This window comes from Schistocerca americana, chromosome 2, assembly GCF_021461395.2.
Source record: "Schistocerca americana isolate TAMUIC-IGC-003095 chromosome 2, iqSchAmer2.1, whole genome shotgun sequence".
Lineage (NCBI taxonomy): Eukaryota > Metazoa > Arthropoda > Insecta > Orthoptera > Acrididae > Schistocerca > Schistocerca americana.
The window spans coordinates 743,305,936-743,321,112 of record NC_060120.1 but is presented as its reverse complement, the minus strand read 5'-3'; the positions used below and the strand labels follow the sequence as shown (position 1 = coordinate 743,321,112).

General features: G+C 43.2%; 1 pseudogene; it reads right to left on the bottom strand.

Moving 5' to 3' along the window:
- Window positions 1-2,680: 2,680 nt before the first annotated feature.
- LOC124596819 lies at window positions 2,681-2,798 on the bottom strand (annotated as a pseudogene).
- Between the last annotated feature and the right edge of the window lie 12,379 nt (window positions 2,799-15,177).

Genomic DNA, 15,177 nt, shown 5'->3' with positions numbered 1-15,177 from the left:
CCTTAATCACTTCGGCTATCTGAGCATGCCTCCAGAACCAATCCAAACTTCCATAAGTCACAACCATTATGCTCGCAATATTCATGTTTCAAGCGCAGGGAGGGAAATATGAATCTCCTCCCGAACAGGCCATGATGGCCCAACGGTATTTATTTTATTTATTTATTTATTTTATTTATTTATTTTATTTATTGCCAAATTATAGACCTGTTACCTGATGTTTAAAACAGGTCGTACATCTTACAATTTTCGTTTTTCATCTTTTTACAGTTTTCTTTCCTTTTGTTTTATCTACAAAATTTACAAAGAATGATTCAAAATAACAATAATTTGAGGTTGAAATATAAATAAAATTTTGTTGTTTTTAAGAAGAATATAAAAAGAAGATAGGATAGATGAGAGATTTGTTAGTACCATCACCGAGTGTGACTGACGGTGAATACCTCGGAATGGTTTCATCGAGCCGTTGACCGCCAGTCACACACACACACACACACACACACACACACACACACACACAAATGGTTATTAGTAGAGAAATGTTTCTTATCCTATTTGTTACTAATCCTATGTATTAACCACATTAGGTGCGCATCCATGTACAGCATTTGGTGTTTTCTTGGCTAGATTGCCAGCAATTTGCTTATTTGCTGTCACATCTCAGCTTCCTCCTCCTGTTCCTCCTCATTGTCACTATTTTCGCTGTCACTGTGGGTACCGCTGTCCATTCTCTGGAGATTTCTGTTACGCTGCACATAGGCATGTCTGTGACGTCGTGTCCGCATATACTCTTCATGTGTTGTTTTTGAAATACTGTTTGTCAGTGCGTTTAATTGTGCCCATTGTTCTTCGTCTCTTATTGCTGTGTATATATCTATGTCTGTATCTGTGTAATCTAAGTGTAGTGTATGTCTATTGTTCGCGTATTGCCCGCAGAAAAAGACAGTGTGTTCTGGGGAACCTTCTTCCCCGCATGTGCATGTAGGTGTCTGCCTCAGACTCACGCGGTTTAAGTGCGTGGGATAAGGTCCGTACCCGGTTAAGAAATGTACCATACCGCGGCTGGGATCGATATGTCTCATTCTCAACCGCTCCATTATGTCAGGGAGGAAGTTGTGCAGTCTACGTCCCTTATCACTTACATCCCACTCACCTTGCCATGTATCCAAACGCCAACTTTTAAGGTGACGTATCGTCTCTATGGGCACACCGGTTATTGTGTGTACCTTATCTAGTCTCCCCACCTTTAACCAGTACCTTGCAGCTCTGTATTTGATCGTGATATCTATGGGGCATATTCCGAGCACCACACACAGTGTATCTGCTGAGGTGGTACCGAAGGCTCCAGATAGCCTAAGTAGGACACTTCTCTGCCCTCGTCTGACGGATGCTTTGTTGGTGACCACGTTCAGTCTATGTGCCCACGTGCTAGCTGCAAAGCTGAGTACTGATTCGAAGAGCGCACAGTGGTATGTACGTATGACTGGTAGAGGTAGTCTGTACTGTTTTGAATTTAGCCTCACCAGTTTGTGGAGTATTTTTTCTGCTTTGTCTGTTGTTAGCCTTATGTGTTCGTGGAAATTCAATTTTTCATCTATGTGTACCCCAAGATAGCGCGTAATGCGTGCTCGTTTGATGTTTGTGTCCCCAATTTTAACCGAAGGATTCCTTTGGAGTGATCCTTTCAGTAAAGTGTATGTTGTTTTGTTTTCGGCTATCCTGAGTTTGTTGTTGTGACACCACTGAGTAATTGTTTGTAGTAATCCACTGGCTTTCTCTTCTAACTTGGCTCTGTTGTTTGCAGTGACTACAACTAATAGGTCATCTGCGTAGGCGACAATTCCGTCTGACCTGTCATCCCCATCCAGAAGTTGTAGGAGGGGTTTGATTGTTATGTCCCAGAAGATGGGGCCGCAGATCGACCCTTGAGGACAGCCTTTGGTAATTCTTTTAATTACTTTCCGGCTGTCCATCTGCCATTCGACTACTCGGTCTTTACAGTAGTCCAGAAAACTGTTGTACAGTGATTGCGGTACCTCCAGATGTCTTAGCCTCTGAAACAGTGCTGGCCACCAAAGATTATCAAATGCTCCGGCAATGTCAATCATTATTGCCATGGCGTATTTCTGTTTTGTGGTGTTAACTATGTGCAGGGCCTGGTTGATGGCATCATCTATTGATCTGCCCGCTCTGAAGCCGAACTGGTGTTGGCTCATACCCCTGAGAGCTCTGTGTGTTTGCAGGCGCTTACACAGTAGCTTCTCCTGAATCTTTGCTAGGGTGTTCATTAGGCATGTTGGCCTGTAAGTCTTTGGATCTGAAGGATCCCTGTCCGCTGATTTCTTAATAATGACTGCTTTGGAGGTTTTCCATACTGTAGGTACCCTGCCCAGCCGTAAGGCATCGTTCAGTAACGTTGTTAGGAACGGGGTGATCTGCGGTGCTAGTTTTTTCAGTGTTTCCGAGTGGATACCATCTGGTCCAGGTGCTTTTTTGTTTTTCCGGTATCGACCGGCCACCGTGTCATCCTCAGCCATAGGCGTCATTGGATGCGGATATGGAGGGGCATGGGGTCAGCACACCGTTCTCCCGGCCGTATGTCAGTTTCAGAGACCGGAGCCGCTACTTCTCAATCAAGTAGCTCCTCAGTTTACCTCACAAGGGCTGAGTGCACCCCGCTTGCCAACAGCGCTCGGTAGACCGGTTGGTCACCCACCCAAGTACTAACCCAGCCCGACAGAGCTTTACTTTGGTGATCTGAAGGGAACCGGTGTTACCACTGCAGCAAGGCCGTTGGCCAGGGAAATATGAAGGGCGTTCAATAATTAATGCAACACATCTATTTTCTCAAAGCACGTTGGTTTTATTCAGGATTCCAAACCCTATTTTTGATCCTAATTTCCGTATGCCAACATTGCACCATTCTATTGGTCGCCGTCGGAGCCAACGATTTACTGCATCAATAACCTCCCCCTCGTCCACATACTTCTTCCCGTGGAGTATATGCTTCATTGGGTAAAACAGATGGAAACTGGAAGATGCGAGATCCAGGCTGTAGAGCGGATGAGCAAGAACAGTCCAATGAAGTTTTGTGAACTACTGTCGGGTGCGAAGACTTGTGTGAGACATTGCGTTGGCATGGAGAAGCATTTGTAGTGGCGGTGAACACGCTAGTTCGTTTCTTCAGTTTCTTGAGGGTAGCACAATACACTTCGGAGTTGATCGTTGGGGAGGGGGGGGGGGAGGAGGCGGGCAGGACGTCAAGCAGAACAAACCCCTTCAGAGTCCTAGAAGACCGATTCCACGACTTTACCGGCTTAGGATGGTGGTTTGAACTTTCTTTCGAAGGAGACGTAGTGTGGCGCCACTCCATGGACTGCCGTTTTGTTTCCGGTTCGAAGTGATGAACCCATGTTTCATCGCCTGTGACGGTGTTGGACAAAAAATTGTCCTGATGAGCCTCGTAACATGGTAGCAATTTCGCGCAGATGGTCCTCCATTGTTCTTCTACATCTACATGGATACTCTGCAAATCACATTTAAGTGCCTGGCAGAGGGTTCATCGAACCACCTTCATAAGTCTCTATTATTCCAATCTCGCATTGGAAAGAATGAACACGTATATCTTTCCGTACGAGCTCTGATTTCCCTTATTTTATCGTAGTGATCGTTCCTCCCTATGTAGGTGGATGTCAACAAAATATTGTCGCATTCGGAGGAGAAAGTTGGTGATTGGAATTTCGTGAGAAGATTCCGTCGCAAGGAAAAACGCCTTTCTCTTAATGATTTCCAGCCCAAATCCTGTGACACTCTCTCCCATACTTCGCGATAATACAAAACTTGCTGCCTTTCTTTGAGCTTTTTCGAAGTACTCCGTCAGTCCTATCTAGTAAGGATCCCACACAGCGCAGCAGTATTCTAAAAGAGGACGGACAAGCGTAGTGTAGGCAGTCTCCTTATTAGGTCTGTTACATTTTCTAAGCTCCTGCCAATAAACGTAGTCTTTGGTTAGCCTTCCCCATAACATTTTCTATGTGCTCCTTCCAATTTAAGTTGTTCGTAATTGTAATACCTAGGAATTCAGTTGAATTTACGGCTTTTAGACTGATTTATCGTGTAACCGAAGTTTAACGAGTTCCTTTTAGCACTGATGTGGATGACCTCACACTTTTCGTTACTTAGGGTCAACGGCCACTTTTCACACCATTCCGATATTTCTTCTACATCGTTTTTCAGTTTGTTTTGATCTTCTGATGACTTTATTAGTCGATAAACGACAGCATCGTCTGCAAAAAACCGAAGACGTCTGCTCAGATTGTCTCCCAAATCGTTTATAAAGATAAGGAACAGCAAAGGGCCTATAACATTACCTTGGGGAACGCCAGAAATCACTTCTGCTTTACTCGATAACTTTCCGTCAATTACTACCAACTGTGACCTCTCTGACAGGAAATCACAAATGTAGTCACACAACTGAGGCGATATTCCACAAGCACGCAATTTCACTACTAGCCGCTTGTGTGGTACAGTGTCAAAAGCCTTCCGGAAATCCAGAAATACGGAATCGATCTGAAATCCCTTGTCAATAGCACTCAACACTTCATGTGAATAAGGAGCTGTGTTTCACAGGAACGATGTTTTCTAAACCCATGTTGACTGTGTGTCAATAGACCGTTTTCTTCATAATGTTCGAACACAATATATGTGCTAAGATCCTACTGCATATCGACTTTAACGATATGGGCCTGTAATTTAGTGGATTACTCCTACTACTTTTCTTGAATATTGGTGTGACCTGTGCAACTTTCCAGTCTTTGGATACAGATCTTTCGTCGAGCGAGCACCCACACGCCATGCTCATACTGTGGCATCAAGCAGTCAGGCCTGCAAGATGAGTGGTCTGCCAAGCGAGTGGATTCATTTTTTTATTTATCAAGTAACATGAACTCTAGTACTCACAATTAAGATAAAAGTTATTCTCCTGCTTGGATATTACGCAACGGAAACGCACATCCGACTATTAGTAATTTACACAACACTGACTGTTCACTACGCACTGGCAATACCATACTTCCTTTCTTACTTAACGGCTTTTATCAACACGTGGCCATCGCACAGAATATGAATGGCGCACACATTATAAATTCTGGATATCATGACAACATACAATTCGAAGGAAAAGGCCACCAATCTTTTTCTTTTCACTAACTTATTTATTCCGATAAATTCTATAACCTAAACACACGAATTCTATAACCTACAACAGTAACACATGAGAAATTCCGCCCAGTGCGCATGGCTTTACATTGGTGATTCTCTATCTTATGGTCTCGTAATTATTTAACGCTACAGTGCACTTTCTGGATAGGATGGTGGATCTTTTGCTATATCTCACACTCTCACAACCATCATCACGAAACTTTCCTCCAGACCGAGCGGTACAAAAGGAACATGCATAACCCACTACCTCTGAAACTACCTTGCTACTCTCCCAAGCAAACTACACATACTTAAATTACATGACATACATCACACTGCAACATGGAATACAACATAAGGAATAGTCACAACATTATAATCACATCACTTTCAGCTTTCCCACTTCAATTAGTATTCATCCCAGTTCCACACGACACTGCCCCACTTCGTAACTTTTCTTTCCTACTCTCTCAGTATTATAGTTTGAATCAAGCGTCACACGGAAACATAACACGCAAAGTAATATTAAGAACATATTCATCACACACGCGAATCCTCAAACTGATACCATGGACGAGTACTTCTCTTTATCCTTTGCCTCGTACACAGATTGAGACTCACACAGTACTCACCACGTGGAAGTACTCGTCTCTAATTTCAAGTCCTGCACACGCCATTTCTTAAATATTTCCAACTTATTGTACACACGCTAGTAATTCAGCTTAACTTAATCACTCGGAAGTATTTCAACTTATTGCTACACGTGGTTTCATTGTGACCGTTGGTCACTTCCGAAGATTACTACGATCCCATTAATATTACCTGCCTGACATTTAATTCTCCCCACAAAAGTTCCTGAAATAGTGAAATTATTATTCTAAACTACTCTTAAGTATTTCACATGCATTCCATGTCTCCACTCTTTTGTCCTTGCGGAGCACGCCTAAGACAGGTTTTACCAACACTAGATCCAGCGGCAGAGTGCTGAAACATGGCCGTTCTTCAGGTCATCTCGCACCTCTGTCGAGGTGGGGGAAGACCATGCTACCGTATTGGTCAGCCACATTTCAGGCGCTCAAAGCTCGAGTAAGTTTCATCTCTTTGGTTCCACCAAAGGTGGCCAAAGGATCGTCTCAAAGATGATCATATATTCACATTCACTATTTGCGGTTAGCAGACGACCATACATTCATTCATTTCACAGATCTCACCAAACTGGATGTAGGGATTGATTTTGTGGGAGTGCACATGTGATCAATTAAATAAATAAATTGTCATTCTTTCCCACACTGGTATCCGGCTTCGCTGTATTAATTGAAATTGAGTTATTTTTACAAACACTATGTTGTACTGACAAGAATAACGAAGAATGTTGTACCTATTTTCAATGTCGGGTGGCACTGTACCCTTTCAGTATATGAATGTTAAGTACGGAGCTAATGCATCAGCATACTCCGAAAGGAACCTAATTGGTATACAGTCTGAACCAGAGGACTTGCTTTTATTTTGTGATTTAAGTTGCTTCACTACTCCGAGGATATTTACTTCTACGTTACTCATGTTGTCAGCTGTTCTCGATTCGAATTCTGCAATATTTACTTCATCTTCTTTTGTGAAGGCAATTCGGAAGGCTGTGTTTAGTAATTCTGCTTTGGAAGCACTGTCTTCGGCAGTATGTCCATTGCTATCGCGCAGAGAAGGCATTGATTCTTTCTAGCCGCTAACATACTTCACATACCACCAGAATCTCTTTGGGTTTTCTGCCAGGTTTCGAGAAAAAGTTTCGTTGTGGAAACTGTTACAAGCATCTCGCATTGGACTCCATGCTAAATTTCGAGCTTCTGTTAAACACCGCCAATCTTGGGGATTTTGCGTCTGTTTAAATTTGGCATGTTTGTTTCGTTGTTTCTGCAACAGTGTTCTAACCTGTTTTGTGTACCAAGGAGGATCGGCTCCGTCGTTTGTTAATTTATTTGGTACGAATCTCTCAATTGCTGCCGATATTATTTCTTTGAATTTAAGCCGCATCTGGTCTACACTGATATTATTAATTTGGAATGAGTGGAGTTTGTCTCTCAGGAAGGCGTCAAGTGAATTTTATGCTTTGCGGTCTCCTGTTAGGCGACGAAGTACACAGCGGGCAAACACTTCTCAGTACATCAGCTGTCAGCACAGCCAACAGAGACTTCCAGTTGTGCAGCGAGGTGCTTAACCGTGATCCGACGATCACCTCGAGTGACAGCGTCCGCAGGGGTGACAGCTGTGTGCGGCCGACTGGCACTCCAGAGATCGGACTGGTTTGAGGGACGTTGTTGCGATAATGACAGACGCCTCGCCCAATGACTCATCGTGCTTTTGTTCACTGCCAGGTCTCCGTAGACAGTCTGGAAGCGACTATGAGTACCTGAGATGCTCTGGTTTTCCGCCAAAAGAAGCTCAATGACAGCTCTGTGCTCGGAACTCACCTCCGTTACAGACGCCATTTTCAAGGCCATGTATAGAGCCGCCACCCAACGGAGTTTTATGGAACTATAAAGGGCTGAAGTGGGAATATTCCGTTATGTCCCACAACATATTCCGTATTTTTTCAAAAGAAATTGGCCGAGAAAGAATATGTTGCACTACTTACTAAACGCCCCTCGTATTACATCGTCATTTTAGCGCGTCGAGGCATGGATACGTCATTGATCCGGGTTCGACTCCCGGCCCGGCGCAGATTTTCATGTGTTGTAAACAGCTGCCGTTGATGCATAGTCGCAGAATGCGAATCTGTTTTTTAATGTTTACCACAGCTGTAATCGTCAGTGACAGTGTCTGTTCTTTCAGAAATGCATACATGTCTGCAGGACATTGTATTCTGAAGATACAGGCAACGTATAAACACAGACATTGTAACCATCAATAAAAAGGTAAAGCCTGTAGCGCTGTTACCGGACTATCGTCCTGGTTGCTGGTCGAGTGCAATCTTTCTGTTCGCCGCGGCACCACGTGGGGAAGTGGTGCCGGCTCCCTTGGCACGGTGGCCTTTAACCGCCGGGAAAGATCCACTGTACTGATTTTGACATTAGGCTGAGTGGAGCCAGGTCCTTCCTGAAAAGATTTGACCTAGGAGGAAACACCACCCCTACCTGGGAGTGAATCTGGAACTTCCAGGACCGGAGTCTAGTACTCCACTCGTTTTTTTTTCTTTATCTATTTGTTTCTTCAACATCTTTTGTTAGCAGTTCTGTGCGGATATTCCATGACACCTCTAAAATCCAATCGATGGGAACTTCCCTATTTTTTTTTTATCGATCTATTGAACACGCTAAGCTACCGTGCCGGTCAGGCCAACATGGTCACCTTTAGCGATCGTGTGTTTAATTCAGTTCCGTTTCAGTTCAGTGAATCAATATATTAACAGAATAATATGCAACAGGCAGCCGTAAGTTATCTCCGACAGTGTATTTGTAGCATCTGCCATTCGCTCACACACAGAGACAGTTGATGACGTCAACTTTATTTTATAGCGGCGATATCCTTACAATTAGAGCGCGTCTATACTGCTTAAACACTGTGCCATTCCATTGGGGGGGGGGGGGGGAGGAGGGCGCTTCGGGGCGCCGTACACGTCCACCCACTATAACTGTAGTGGATTGTCCTTTTTTCTCTCTCTCTCTTCGCAACCTTGCCTGCTTGCCACGCTTTAGCAACTACTTTCCGGATTTTGGACAGCGACTTTATGATACCTATGCTTAAGCCAGTTTTCAGTAAATGAAGGAATAGATTCCGCGAAATTCAAGCCGAAACACTGTTTTGGAACTTTGACACTCCAACATATTAAAAATAGATTTTAATAGATTTGGCGACAGTTCGAAAGTTGTCGAGCGTAGTTTACATTTGATGAATGAATAGTGAAAATGTTTTGGGATGAAAATGTTACCGCTTTGAGCGGTTGTTCACTAGCCAACCTACCAGGAACCGCGAATAAAAAAGTTTAAAACATCGATCGACTGAGAACCCCGAGGACTACATCAAAGAGCCCGGTATTGCATGCAAGGCGCTGTGTAGTGCGCAGTGGCCTGATTCGGTGTAATTGGGCCTTACTATGTCATGGAAGGCGGATGTAACGCAACTGTAACTCGCAGGATCACGTAAGGCCGTTGCGTAAGTCCCGTCTGATTTCAACGAGATGTATTGTTGTTGCTACAGCCCTGTTCCAGTAATTCAGAAAATTAATGATGACAATGAGATATGTTTTATCTCGACATATCCGAACATTTTTGTTCTTTTTTTGGTTTTTGTTTTTTTGGGCCATTGTCTTCAGTATGATTTGGCGCGGCCATCCATGACTTCCTCTCGCGTGCCGCCATATTTATCTCAGAGTAGCACTTATACGTACCCCAGCGTCCTGCTTTATTTGTTGGATATATTCCAATCTCTGCCTCCCCCTGCATTTCTTCTCCTCCACAGCTCCTGAAGTACCACGAAAGTTTTTACTTGTTGTCATAACACTGGTCCTCTCATGCTGTCTCTCCTTGGTTTTACTGTTTTATACGTATTTATATCATTTCCGTTTCTGTGGAGAACCTCCTCATTTCTGTTTTATCATTCCACCTTATTTTCAACATCTTCAATAGCACAACATCTCAAACGCTTCGATTCTCTTCTTTTCTGATTTTTGCCACTCTCAGTTATTCGCTTTAACACGAATCTGAGCTTCAGATGTACGTTCTCAAAACTTTCTTCCTCAAATTAAGGCCTATGTTTCATATCAGCAAAGTTCTTTCGGCCAGTAACGACCTCTTTCCCTGCGCTACTTTGCTCCTTGCTCCGACTATCATGTGCTACTTCGCTTCCAAGATAGTAGAATTCCTTTGCTCCGTCTACTTCGCGGTCCCCAGTTTTTATTTTAATTTCATAGCTAATCTTATTTACACTACACATCATTACTTTCGTCTTTGCTGGATTTGATCTCTGTCCATATTCCGTCCTCAGTAGACTGCTCACTTCGTTCAACGTGTCTTGTGATTCTTTCTTGCTTTTATTGAGGATAGCTAGATTTAAAAAGGGAAATGGATAGGTTAAACTTAGATATAGTGGGGATTAGCGAAGTTCGGTGGCAGCAGGAACAAGACTAATGGTCAGGCGAATACAGGGTTATAAATACAAAACCAAATAGGGGTAATGCAGGTGTAGGTTTAATAATGAATAAAAAAAATAGGAATACGGGTAAGCTACTACAAACAGCATAGTCAACGCATTACTGTGGCCAAGATAGACACGAAGCTCACGCCTACTACAGTAGTACAAGTTTATATGCTAACTAGCTCTGCAGATGACGAAGAAATTGATGAAATGTATGATGAGATAAAAGAAATTATTCAGGCACAGAAGGGAGACGAAAATTTAATAGTCATGGGTGACTGGAATCCGTCAGTAGGAAAAGAGAGAGAAGGAAACATAGTAGGTGAATATGGATTGAGGCTAAGAAATGAAAGAGGAAGCCGCCTGGTAGAATTTTGCGCAGAGCATAACTTAATCATAGCCAACACTTGGTTCAAGAATCATGAATGAAGGTTGTATACCTGGAAGAACCCTGGAGATACTAAAAGGTATCAGATATATATATATATATAATGGCAAGACAGAGATTTAGGAACTAGGTTTTAAATTGTCAGACATTTCCAGGGGAAGATGTGGACTCTGAGCACAATCTATTGGTTATGAACTGTGGATTAAAACTGAAGAAACTGCAAAAAGGTGGGAATTTAAGGAGATGGGATCTGGACAAACTGATGAAACCAGAGGTTACACAGAGTTTCAGGGAGAGCATAAGGGAACAATTGACAGGACTGGGGGAAAGAAATACAGTAGAAGAAGAATGGGTAGCTTTGAGGGATGAAGTAGTGAAGGCAGCAGAGGATCAAATAGGTAAAAAGACGAGGGCTAGTAGAAACCCTTGGGTAACAGAAGAAATATTGAATTTAATTGATGAAAGGAGAAAATATAAAAATGCAGTAAATGAAGCAGGCAAAAAGGAATACAAACGTCTCAAAAATCAGATCGACAGGAAGTGCAAAATGGCTAAGCAGCGTTGGCTAGAGGACAAATGTAAGGATGTAGAGGCTTATCTCACTAGGCGTAAGATAGATACTGCTTACAGGAAAATTAAATAGACCTTTGGAGAAAGGAGAACCACTTGCATGAATATCAATAGCTTTGATGGAAACCCAGTTCTAAGCAAAGAAGGGAAAGCAGAAAGGTGGAAGGAGTATATAGAGGGTCTATACAAGGGCGATGTACTTGAGGACAATATTATGGAAATGGCAGAGGAGGTAGACGAAGATAAAAAGGGAGATACGATACTGCGTGAAGAGTTTGACAGGGCACTGAAAGACCTGAGTCGAAACAAGGCCTCCCGGAGTAGATAACATTCCATTAGAACTACTGACAGCCTTGGGAGAGCCAGTCCTGACAAAACTCTACCATCTGGTGAGCAAGACGTATGAGAGAGGCGAAATACCCTCAGACTTCAAGAAGAATATAATAATTCCAATCCCAAAGAAAGGCCGGCCGCGATGGTCTAGCGGTTCTAGGCGCTCAGTCCGTAACCGCGCGACTGCTACGGTCGCAGGTTCGAATCCTGCCTCGGGCATGGATGTGTGTGATGTCCTTAGGTTGGTTAGGTTTAAGTAGTTCTAAGTTCTAGGGAACTGATGACCACAGATGTTAAGTCCCATATTGCTCAGAGCCAACCCAAAGAAAGCAGGTGTTGACAGATGTGAAAATTACCGAACAATCAGCTTAATAAGTCACAGCTGCAAAATACTAACGTGAAATCTTTACAGACGAATTGAAAAACTGATAGAAGCCGACCTCGGGGAAGATCAGTTTGGATTCCGTAGAAATATTAAAACACGTGAGGCAATACTGACCCTACAACGTAGCTTAGAAGAAAGATTAAGGAAAGGCAAACCTACGTTTCTAGCATTTGTAGACTTGGAGAAAGCTTTTGACAATGTTGATAGGAATACTCTCTTTCAAATTCTGAAGGTGGCAGGGGTAAAATACAGGGAGCGAAAGGCTATTTACAATTTGTACAGAAAGCAGATGGCAGTTATAAGAGTCGAGGGGTATGAAAGGGAAGCAGTGGTTGGGAAAGGAGTGAGACAGGGTTGTAGCCTATCCCCGATGTTATTCAATCTGTATATTGAGCAAGCAATAAAGGAAACAAAAATGGTTCAAATGGCTCTGAGCACTATGGGACTCAACTGCTGAGGTCATTAGTCCCCTAGAACTTAGAACTAGTTAAACCTAACTAACCTAAGGACATCACAAACATCCATGCCCGAGGCAGGATTCGAACCTGCGACCGTATAAAGGAAACAAAAGAAAAGTTCGCAGTAGGTATTAAAATCCATGGAGAAGAAATAAAAACTTTGAGGTTCGCCGATGACATTGTAACTCTGTCAGAGACAGCAAAGGACTTGGAGTAGCAGTTGAACGGAATGGACAGTGTCTTGATAGGAGGGTATAAGATGAACATCAACAAAAGCAAAATGAGGATAGTGGAATGTAGTCGAATTAAGTCGGGTGATGCTGAGGGAATTAGATTAGGAAATGAGACACTTAAAGTAGTAAAGGAGTTTTGCTATTTGGGGAGCAAAATAACTGATGATGGTCGAAGTAGAGAGGATATAAAATGTAGACTGGCAATGGCAAGGGAAGCGTTTATGAAGAAGAAAAATTTGTTAACATCGAGTATAGATTTGAATGTCAGGAAGTCGTTTCTGAAAGTATTTATATGGGGTGTAGCCATGTATGGAAGTGGTACGTGGACAATAAATAGTTTAGACAAGAAGAGAATAGTAGCTTTCGAAATGTGGTGCTACAGAAGAATGCTGAAGATTAGATCACATAACTTATGAGGAGGTATTGAATAGAATTGGGGAGAAGAGGAGCTTGTGGCACAACTTAACTAGAAGAAGGGATCGGCTGGTAGGACAAGTTCTGAGACATCGAGGGATCACCAATTTAGTATTGGAGGGCAGCGTGGACGGTAAAAATCGTAGAGGGAGACCAAGAGATGAATACACTAAGCAGATTCAGAAGGATGTAGGCTGCAGTAGGTACTGGGAGATGAAGAAGCTTGCACAGGATAGAGTAGCAGGGAGAGCTGCATCAAACCAGTCTCAGGTCTGAAGACCACAACAACAACAACAGCTAGATCATCATCGAATCTTAACATTGATCTGTCACCCTAAATTTTAATCCCACTCCTGAAGCTGTCTTTCATTCTCATAAACTTTTCTTCGATGTATAGGTTGAACAGTATGGGGAAAACGCTGCATCCCTGACTTACATCTTTTCTTTAGTCAGAACTCTTCGTTCTTAAGCTAGGTGTACAACGAGAATTCTTTGCTCTCAGAGAGCTTTTGCGAGTAATACGTGTCGTGTAAACAGTGCCCGAGACTCACTTCGCCGCCAGTGGCCGAGAGTGGGGCAAAATCTCAGATAGTCGCGCTCTACGAGTTGAGACCTCTCGTACAGACGGAAACATTTCTCCCGAGAGCCGCTCGCCATAGCTCTCAGGCAAGAAAAACTGTTGAATACATTGTGGGAGCAACCAGTGATAAGTGTTATTAGTAATATTTACTATCAAAAACAGTCTTGATCACAAATTATTTATTCCGGTGACAGGTTTCGACCACAACTATGGTCATTTCTAGACCAATGAGCAAGAACCTCCTCCTGGTGGTAAATCAATCACTACCACCAGAAGGAGGTTCTTACTCATTGGTCTGAAGATGATCACAGTTGTGGTCGAAACCGGTGACCCGAATAAATAATTTGGGATCAAGACTGTTTTTGATAGTAAAAGGAAAAAAGAAAAACTGTGCCTGCATTGTCGCGAGAGATGAGAGTAGTCGGTGAGTGCTGAGAGGTCATAATGCGTCCCAGTTTGCGTAGTGTTTCACAGTTCGTACACTGTCACATCTTGGTAATATAAATTTGCCGCACTCATGCACTAATTAAATAAAAGTACCCACGAAACTGCGCTGTTTGAGCCATAATATGTGGCCGCGGCATGTTTCTGAGTCAAGAAATCATCGGTCTTCGTCCTAAACCAGTAGCAGTCAATCTGGACCCTACTTCCCACTAGTAGCTGTTCCAGCCTTCATGGTAGGCGATAGGCGGTTCGAATTTTTAGAAACGTGTTCCTAAAATTTTCATAAAATTTAGACATAAAGTATGTGGTAAGTAATTATTATTGAATGCACCAACTTGCTGTAACTATCCTTTATACACTGTATAAAGTTACTTCCCTACTTCACAAGTACCATGAAACTAGTGGAGGGGAGGAGGCGGTTAGAAAATTTTACTGCTAACGGAGATACAAGAGTGGGCGGTAGGTAGAAAAGGTACACTACCCATGTCATAAACAAACAACACGAGCAATTAGCCTGTTTCGAAAGTAGTAGACTTAAACAAAGCTACGCAGCAAATAGCGTATAAAAACATCATAGACGTGTCATATAGAATTAACCTCCGTCCGATCAAGCCCCGGAAGGCCCAGTGGTACTGACCGACCGCCGTGACATCCTCTGCCAATAGACGTCACTGGGTGCGGTTATGGAGGGGCGCGTGGTCAGCACACCGCTCGGCCGACCGTTGTCAGTTTTCGTGGCCGGCGCCGCCACTTCTCGATCATGTAGCTCCTCAGTTTGCCTTACAAGAGCTGAGTGCAACCCGCATGCCAACAGCGCTTGGCAAACCGGACGATGAGCCAACCAAGTGCTAGCCAACCCCGACAGCGCTTAACTTCGGTGGTCTGACGGGAACCGGTGTTGCCACTGCGGCGAGGCCCTTGGCATCATATAGAATTTAAAAACGAAAAAGAATTTCCACTGATGAGAATCAATCACACGTTAATACGAGAAAGATGGATGAAAGATTAGCGCAGTACCCACTGCACCATATCAAGGCTGGAACGCC